At 44.6% G+C, this 8,847-nt stretch overlaps 1 long non-coding RNA gene across 3 annotated transcripts in view; it reads left to right on the top strand.

Moving 5' to 3' along the window:
- The first annotated feature begins 102 nt into the window (after positions 1-102).
- Positions 103-8,847, top strand: part of LOC109282472 (uncharacterized) — a 40,817-nt gene continuing 32,072 nt past the window's right edge. The window contains exon 1 of one of the 3 annotated variants that reach the window (XR_009464326.1): positions 103-254. This is a non-coding gene — a long non-coding RNA (uncharacterized LOC109282472). The remainder of the gene's footprint in view (positions 255-8,847) is intronic. The other 2 variants (XR_009464325.1, XR_002089467.2) reach the window with 2 other exon arrangements.

Below are 8,847 nucleotides of genomic sequence, written 5' to 3'. Positions count from 1 at the left end.
AGGAGAGGAGAGGCCTGGCCCCGCCCCCCCGCCCTTTCTTCTTGACTCCGCCCCCTCGCGCGAGCGGCCTCCCTCAGCACTGCCCCGCCCCCCACACCTGGCCGCCGCCACCTGTGGGCGGGGCCTCCCCGGGCACCGCCCCCCACCGCAGGCGGCCCTGCAGCGCTTGGCAGCCGTGGGGCGTGTCCTGCCTCCCCCGCCCCCGCCCTGTGGCGGCTGTGGATCAGACCTGGGAGCACGCGGTGCAGGACGGGGTAGGGGAGTTCTCCTCATATGCAACAACACTCGTTTTTTTCTCTCGTGAAAAAACAAATTAGGCCCAGGCTCTGCAGTTTGACGGAAGTAAAAACCAACAGGCTTCCCCAGAACGAGCTCAGGACAGTCCGCGGGGCTGGGAAATAGCAGCTTCCTCCCCAGGAGCAGGGACCCGAGCCTGCAGCCAAGGCTGGGCCAGGGGGGAGCACCACTGGAGCAGGGGTTTGGCAGGGATGCGGTAGACAGGGAGGAGTGAAGTGAAGGGTCTTGGTCCACGCCGCCTCACTACTGTGTGGTTTTGATGCCTGTTTCGTCATTTCAAAGAGAGAGAGTTTCTTTGGTCGTTTTGTTTTGAAGCGCTGTTCTGTTTCGTTTCGTCAAAACTTTTGCTGTTTCGATGCGTTTCGAAGGGACAGTGTTTCGTTTAATAGTTTCATTGCAAAGCACGGTTCCGTTTTGTCGAAACTGTTTTGACAGGTTTCGACATTTTGAAGGGACAGTTTTTCGTTTCAAAGCGCTGTCCCATTTTGTTTCATCAAAACCATTTTGCTGTTTCAACGCATTTTGACATTTCAAAGGGACAGTGTTTTGATTTGTTTTGTTTTGGAAGCGCTGTCCCATTTCGTTTTGTCAAAACTGTTTTGAGGTTTCGATGCACTTCTATGTTTTGCCCATAGGCTATAATGGGGAATTATGAAAATCCCTAAATTCTGTCATTTCTTTCCTGATTCGGATGAAAATTGTAGGGGTGGTAGCCCCTTCTGAGGGTATGAAGCCTGCCACGTTTCAAGGAGCTAGGTGTAAGGGTTTCTGAGAAACCACCTCAAACTGTTCAAAGCAAAACTCATGACACTTGCCGACAGTGGTAGCCTCCTCCCATCTCGCACCCCTGGGAGGGCTGCGGGGCTGTGCTGGACTCCTCCCAGGGGTGCAGGCTTGCCCACAGATTTGCGCCCTGGATGAAAGGAGGCTGCCACTGCTGCCTGGGACTGGCCCTGAAGCCAAGTCAGCCCAGCTTCAAAACTCAAAACATTTTGAAACTTCTGAAATGTTTCAAGTGCCCTCGTTTCATTTTAATTTTGCTGTTTCAGAGCCTTTTGTTTCATTTTAATTTAGCTGTTTTGAGCTCAAAATGGCTTCGAAATGAAACACCTGGCAAAATTTTGCATAGCCTTACTCACTAGCACTGTTGGTTTTAAACTTCAGGTGGCAAGAATCAAAGAGGGGTACGAACGCACTAGTGCACCCCTGGATCTGCCCCTGCACAGGCCCACAATCCAGCCTGCGGTGCTCCCCCAAGGTCTGGAAATTTGGCAGCAGGTGTTCAAAAAATCCGGGAGATATCCCTCCACCTGTTGCTAACTGGGAGGGTCTGACAAACTGTATTCTTCTCCACCTGCCCTGTTTCTTATTATCCTTTCTCTATTACTTGCCGCTGCTGGAGACAGACATGACTAGCCAGTGTTAAGAGACAGGCTACTGGGCTAGCTGAAGCTTTGGTCGACCCAGGGTGGCAGGTCTGTTCTTATGTAATGCAGAGAGCCTGTGGAAGTGATCAAATTTATGGCGAAAAGGCCAGACATGGGCACAGCCCAAGAGGCTGCAGCACTCTTGCATTCTGGAAAGTTTGAGGTGTCACTACAAAAAAATAAATAAATAAATAAATAAATAAATAAATCAGTGCAATTCCACTGAGAAATGACATCCTGCTGTCTCCATGAAGGATCATCACTTTTTCCTACATCTGGGTATGGCAGCGTCTTGCAGCAATATGGTATCTGGAGCGTACTATATCAAAAGTGAATCATCTAGTTTTCAGTCATCATGCAGCTTTAGTTTGGAATATCATGCCAAATCAAAAGTGTTATTTTTCTGTTTTGAAACTCTTTTGTTTCACATGAGATACCATAATGTAGCATGAGTTATCATATTAAACTGACATGGTACCATGAAAGCAGTGCTACAGTTCTCTCTCACACAGTGTTGCCAAAATTATGGATACAGGCAGTCCTTGGACTAGACAAGATGCGGTTTTCAGGAACCAATTGTAAGTTGAAATGTTGCAACTTGGAACCAATTTTCTCGTAAGAAACAATGTTATAAATGAGAGATTGGTTCCTGAACCAAGGCCCCATACCCTATTTTCACCAAAAATACCTGAGAATATTGTACCTGATCAATTATTCATGAGTAATATAGCTACATTAATATATTTATATTGTAAGTAGCAATCACTGATTTGGCAGGACTTCTTTGAGGTGACTTTGCTGGACTTTTTGAAGGGTTCTTGGCTGGAGTCTTCTCAGGAGTCTTGGCTGCAGGTTTTTCTGGAGTCTTGTCTGCTTTCTGAAAGACAGTGTCCAAGGAAGTTTGGACAGATGTTCTCCAGGGATTTGAGTGACGCAGCGAATTTGTTTGCTGGCATGGCGTGGTGTTGCATTGGATCAGGCATTGTAAAGTTGAAACTGATGTCATAAAGTTGAAACAGGGTGTCAATTTATAAACGTTGTAAGTGCGAAATGTTGTAAGTTGAGGACTGCCTGTATTCACATTTTATTAATGGATGCATAAACCTCCCACAAAATTTAGAGCTGTAGGATCATCCTCAATAATTTCTCACTGCCTTCCATCTAAATATTTCAGAAGGGTAGTCCCTGCCATAGTTGGCCCTGGAAATTTCAGAGCATGACATGGTCATAGTTCACTTATATTTAGGGACTGGATTAGGTCAGTTCACTGTGGCTCTGTTAACTAGTGTATTGTCATTATGGTTGTCCTGTTCCCCTTCAAAATCTAATGTTTTCATCATTATCATCATGGCCCAGCTTCTTCAGTATGATAAATAAGTGGAAATCAGATTAACAGAGAACTAGAGATACTTCCACAGTATGAGGAAGATTTCTATTGAGTTTCATATAGCAGCACTCCAGGAAAAAGAACATGTCTCGCACCACCCAGCTAGTTGTGTATTCGTTTCCTGAATAATAACATTAGCGTCTTGATCCTTTCTTCTTTTGTTACATCATCTGTAAGAATGAAAAAGTTCTCTTCTTTCATCTTCAAGTAACAACTCTCTCAACAAATCCCTTTCCTTGGACTTTAAAGGTAAACTCCTGGCCCCATCAGTGTGAATGACGGAACTCCCATTCAGTGAGGTTAGAATTTTAGCAGAGCTTTCATGGTTGGTCTCAGTCTAAATATGAATTATTTTGGAGAGTTGGGAGAAAATGTCCTTAGCATTTGAGAGTTATGTTACGAGTATAAAGAGATGAAATATCTTGAATTACAAACTCAACTGACTCAAATAGATCATCTTACATCTTAGACTAGAAATATCTTCAACAACAAATAATTATAACTTCCCAAAAATAAGGCCCCAAGAGACCACCAGTTAGGGAACTTAGCCTGGGCTGAAGACCTTTGTGCCACTCCTGCAGTATAAGAGGTCTTAAACCTGCCCTAACAATGATCATTCACTTCCTGTCAGAGAAGAATTTTCCAGTGTTGTAAAGCCAACATAGCAAGCTTAATGTCATTTTTTCCTTCACATTTCCCAAGTTGGGGATATGTCTTGGTGAAGAACACTGCTCAGGTGATTCTGGAGTGGGAGAGGGGCCTGTTAGGGAACCATTCCAAGTAGTGTAAACTGAAGCAGCAGATTGAACTTTTACTCCTAGGATTCAAGGATGATGGGTAAAAAAAAAAGGGGGGGGGAGGGTTAGCTAATGCAAGAGGGAAAACACATCAGAACCCTTTCTTTACAGTTATCTCAACAATTGCAATGTAAACTGGTATTGTACGAGAAATGAAAAAAAATCCCAGTTTGGATTAGATAGTTGCAAAATCTATGAGGATCTGTGGGCTTTAGTGTATTTTGTAGCAAGCAAAACAAATAAAAAAGCAAACAAACCAACCCACAAACCACCCCCTTCCACACACATACTTTAATCAGTAGTGCAGTATAGCTGGAAAGGTGCTATTCTTTAACTTACATGCTATCTAAATTACAGTTTACTTGAGCAGAATCATTCAACATTGTATGCCTGTAAGCCTGAAAAATCTCTTTGTGTATTTGTATATAGAGCATTAGTACTCCAGTTACCTAGACACTTGTTACAACAGAGACTCCAAAATGATAACATAGTCAGAAATTAATATATTCACCTTATAAATACATCTTTATAGGTATCTTTATACACACACACACCTTTGTTTTATATACCTTCATATTTTTAAGTGAATACACCCACCCATACCATTATATTTATATAGTAGCAAGTAAGAAGAACAGAAGTATTCTATATCTCAAATCCTGCAGAGAGGAATCCTCAGTGTTGAAATGGGGTAGGTAAAAGTCTTTGACCCTCTGATGGAGGAAACAGAGTGGCCCAAGATAGAGCCCAATATCAGAATCTTGAGGTGGAAGATGACTGCCCCCCTGTTAAATTAGACTCACATAAGCTTCATTGTTTTTTCATATGTGATTTTGCTCTTAAAAGTACTTTGGTATGTGAGAGCTGTCTGGTCAGTGGTGAATCCTGTCATTGTCCCCAGAAGAACAGAACCCCCGGTGTTGACCTGACAGTAAGACTACCGAGGCAATCACAGCGAGTCTGCAGCCCAAGACCTGAGCCTGAAAGGAACAAATGACAGGATCCTGCTCGGGGGCAGAAGACTTCAAGAGAACTGAACACTATGTAGGGCATGCCAAGAGAGCTGAGGGGATCAGAGATTCTGTTGCTTTGGGAGCTGTGATGCCTGCAATACTTCAACAACCCTTGAAGGAGGCAATTTCTTCAAAGGAGAGTGGAGGCCGTTGTGTGGAAAAGGCATGGGTGCATGGGAACGTTGGTTACGTTGCTGCCCATAGCATAGCCTGTTGTAGCTACAAATGCAGAAATTCAGGATCTTTAGCACCCAGATCACTTAACCCCAATAATAATTAAAATATATAAATAGTACTTTATGAAAGACAGCTTGCTGTCATACAAAGAAAGCACAGTGTTTGCTTCTTGTGTAAAGGACAATGCTGAGCTAAGTTCTTTCCAGCAGATGGCACAAGTGTTTAAAATGTCAGTGAAATTTAGACTTGTTTTTTTTCCTAACAAAAGGCAGTTGAAGAAATGTATTCTCTTCTTATAGTGGAAAAGATGAGTCTGCAGTTTAGAATAGAACATTATGCCTAAACTGGGCAATCATCATAAATATGCTCATCATGGTGCATTTCTTATTCATCTTAAAGACACTCTGCAGCCCTGGTGATGAACACAGTATAAAGAACCAAATAAATTCAGCAGATTTACTGGTACATTTCTGCAGCTTATAAAGAAGCCTGTCCATCAGGATAAATGTTTGTGGCACAGAAGCCCTTACAAGCAGCCTACTCAGCTAGTTGGCCTAATTGAACTATTCATAGAAAGTTAGGATTGGAAGGGACCTCAGGAGGTCATTTAATCCAAGCCCTGCTCAAAGCAGGACCATCCCCAACTAGATCATTCCAGCCAGGGCTTTGTCGAGCCGGGACTTAAAAACCTCCAAGGACGGAGATTCCACCACCACTCTGGTAACCCGTTTCGGTGCTTCACCATGCTGTAAGTCAGAAAGTTTTTTCCTAAAATCTAACCTAAACTTCCCTTGCTGCAACTTGAGACCGTTGCTCCTTGTTCTATCAACTGCCACCACTGAGAACAGTCCAGCTTCATCCTTTTTGGAACCACCCTTCAGGCAGTTGAGGGCTGTTATCATTTCCCTTCTCAGTCTTCTTTTCTGCAGACTAAATAAACTCAGTTCCCTCAGCCTCTCTTCAGAAGTCCTGTGCCCCAGGCCCCTAACCATTTTCATTGCCCTCCACTAGACTCTCTCTGACTTGTCCACATCCTTTCTATAGTTGGGGGGAGGGGAAGCACAAAACTGGACACTATTCCAGATGTGGCCTCACCAGTACTGAATAGAGGAGAATTATCACTTCCCTTGGTCTGCTGGCAGCGCTCCTACTAATGCAGCCCAGGATGCTGTTAGCTGCTTTTGCAACAAAGGCACATCGTTGACTCATATTCAGCTTACTGTCTACTGTAACCCCCATGTTCCTTTCTGCAGAGCTGTTGATTAGCCAGTTGGTCCCAAGTCTATAGTGGTGCATGGGATTCTTCTGCACTAACTGCAGGACTTTGCACTTGTCCTTGTTGAACCTCATGAAATTCCTTTTGGCCTAATCCTCCAATTTGTCAAGGTCTGAATCCTAGCCCTACCCTCCAGCATATCAACTACTCCCCTCTGCTTGGTGTCATCTGCAGACGTGCTGAGGGTGCACTCTATCTCATCTTCCAGATCATTAATAAAGATATGGAACAAAACCAGCCCCAGGACTGACCCCTAGAGCACTCTACTTGATACCAGCTGCCAACTAGACATCAAGCCATTGATCATTACCTATTCAGCCTGATGATCCAACCAGCTTTCTATCTGCCTTACAGTCCATTCATCTAACCCATACTTCCTTAGCTTGCTTGCAAGAATGCTGTGGGAGATATACTAGCCACTTCGCACAGGCCTTCACTTCGTATTCAGCCGATTTGGGGAACAATGATTCAATTTGGTGATTTGAATCACTGTCCCGATTTGATTTGGCTGAATCCAATTTGGAGATTCAGCTGTTGCTGAATCTCCAAAGCAGCCAGGCCAGGCCCATCCTCTGCCCCTCACCCAGTCTAGTAATGGCTGCCCTGCCTGCCCCAGCTTCCAGCACTTGGGAGAAAAAAAGCCCTGGCTGAGCAGGTGCTGCTGGGCACAGGGTGATCCCTGCTGCAAGCAGGGGGGCTCTGTAGAGCCCCCACTCCCCCAACCCCCTCATGGGCCAGCACCAGCCCTTTAAGAAAAAAAACCCCTGAAAAAACCCCGGGACTCACCACTGCTGCCAGGGGAGCGATCCCCACTGCCCCCCAACCACGTGGGGGCTCTGCAGGAGCCCATGAAGCCCTGAGGCTGCACCAGGAGCGGTGAGTCCCAGGGCTTCTCTCAGCTTTTTTTCACCCCCTGCCCGGCAGCACCTGGTGAGCACCAGGGCTTTTTTTTAAAGTACCAAGCTGAGGTGGGTGGGGGCAGCCATGGGGGAGTGGACAGGGGTCAGGGGGCTGGCAGGGTTTCCCCCCCCCCCATGGTCCCTTCCCCTCCCCTCAATACTTATCAGCTTGGAGTGACTGCAGCTACCGGGGACTGCCTGAATCAAAGCTTTCCAAATCTTCGGCATTGATTTAGACCTTTAAATTGGTCCCCTGATTTGATTTGGATTCGGAGATTCAGCCACCAAATCAAATCATCACCCAAGGCTTCGCACAGCCCTACTGGGAAACTGTATCAAAAGCCTTGTTTAAAAAACAAAAACAAAAAAAAACCAAGGAATATTACATCCACTGCTTTCCCTTCATTTCACACAGCCAGTCCTTTTATCGTAGAAGACAGTCAGGCTGGTCAGGCATGACTTGCCCTTGGTAAATCCACACTGACTGTTCCTGGTCACTTTTCTCCTCTATTAACATATTTGAGAGATGAACTATTTCTCTTTAGCTATATCACTACCTCCTATGGCAGGAACATTCAGTAAGACTAACAATATACTTCAAGAAGCCAAACTCTAGTCATACAACCAAACTTTCTTTGCCTTAGTAGTCCTCGGTTTAATCTTACTGTTTCTATCCATCTTATCTGGGGTGCATTTCCTGTTCATACATTGCATTTAACTGTAAGAAACAAATACATACCATACACATGCAAACTCTTCTTCTGTTTGACAGGCCAGTTCTCACTCCCTCCTGTATCAAATCAAAGCTCCTCACCATCACTTGGCTTGGGCCAGATTTTAAAAGTACTGAGAAGCCTAATGATGCTGCTAGACACCTCACTTGAACTGAGAGCACACAAGGGTTTTAAATACCCTAGTACATGCTTAATTACTTCTAAAACCCACCATACCATTCCTACTTTTACCTCATCCTTTGCTAAGCCACAGCACCTGCCAAAACCACTTCGTTTATCTCCTTCTCTGGTTAAGGCTTCCATGCCTTCTCTAACACTTACTTTTTGCTTAAATTCTTCTGCTTTCTCATTTAAATGCCCCCTCAAGCCCACCTTGACTCATAACCTCTTTCTCTTCCTTTAATTCTTCTTTCTAGCCCACCTCTTCCCCCAGTCTCCAGAAGTAACTGGCTCACACATTTGGCCTTCTAACCAGATGCTAATAGAATCACTCATCTTATGTATTTCTCCCTGTGCTTGATGTCAGTTCTCTCTATGTCACATCATGTCAGATTAATCTGGACTACAGGCCCTTTGAAGCAAACACGGTGACATTTTTGTCTCTGAGAAAGCGTCATGCACACCAACTTCTGTCTCAGTCTCAGGGATATTTGGTCTGTTCAAATACATTATTCAAAGCAGAGTGTCAAAGTCACAAGCCATGCTTCCAAATTATTTAGTCGTAATGGTATTAGGAGAACAGATGCTGAATTTGGACCCTGCAATAGCAAGTTACCTCCCAAACCAAGCAGATTGAATCAGACAGAGCATTATATCAGAAGAGTTTTGTTTTGGCTTCTA

The sequence above is a fragment of the Alligator mississippiensis genome, chromosome 9 (assembly GCF_030867095.1).
Source record: "Alligator mississippiensis isolate rAllMis1 chromosome 9, rAllMis1, whole genome shotgun sequence".
In the NCBI taxonomy this organism is placed as follows: domain Eukaryota; kingdom Metazoa; phylum Chordata; order Crocodylia; family Alligatoridae; genus Alligator; species Alligator mississippiensis.
Note: the sequence above shows the minus strand (reverse complement) of the source record. Positions and strands in the feature narration are given on the sequence as shown.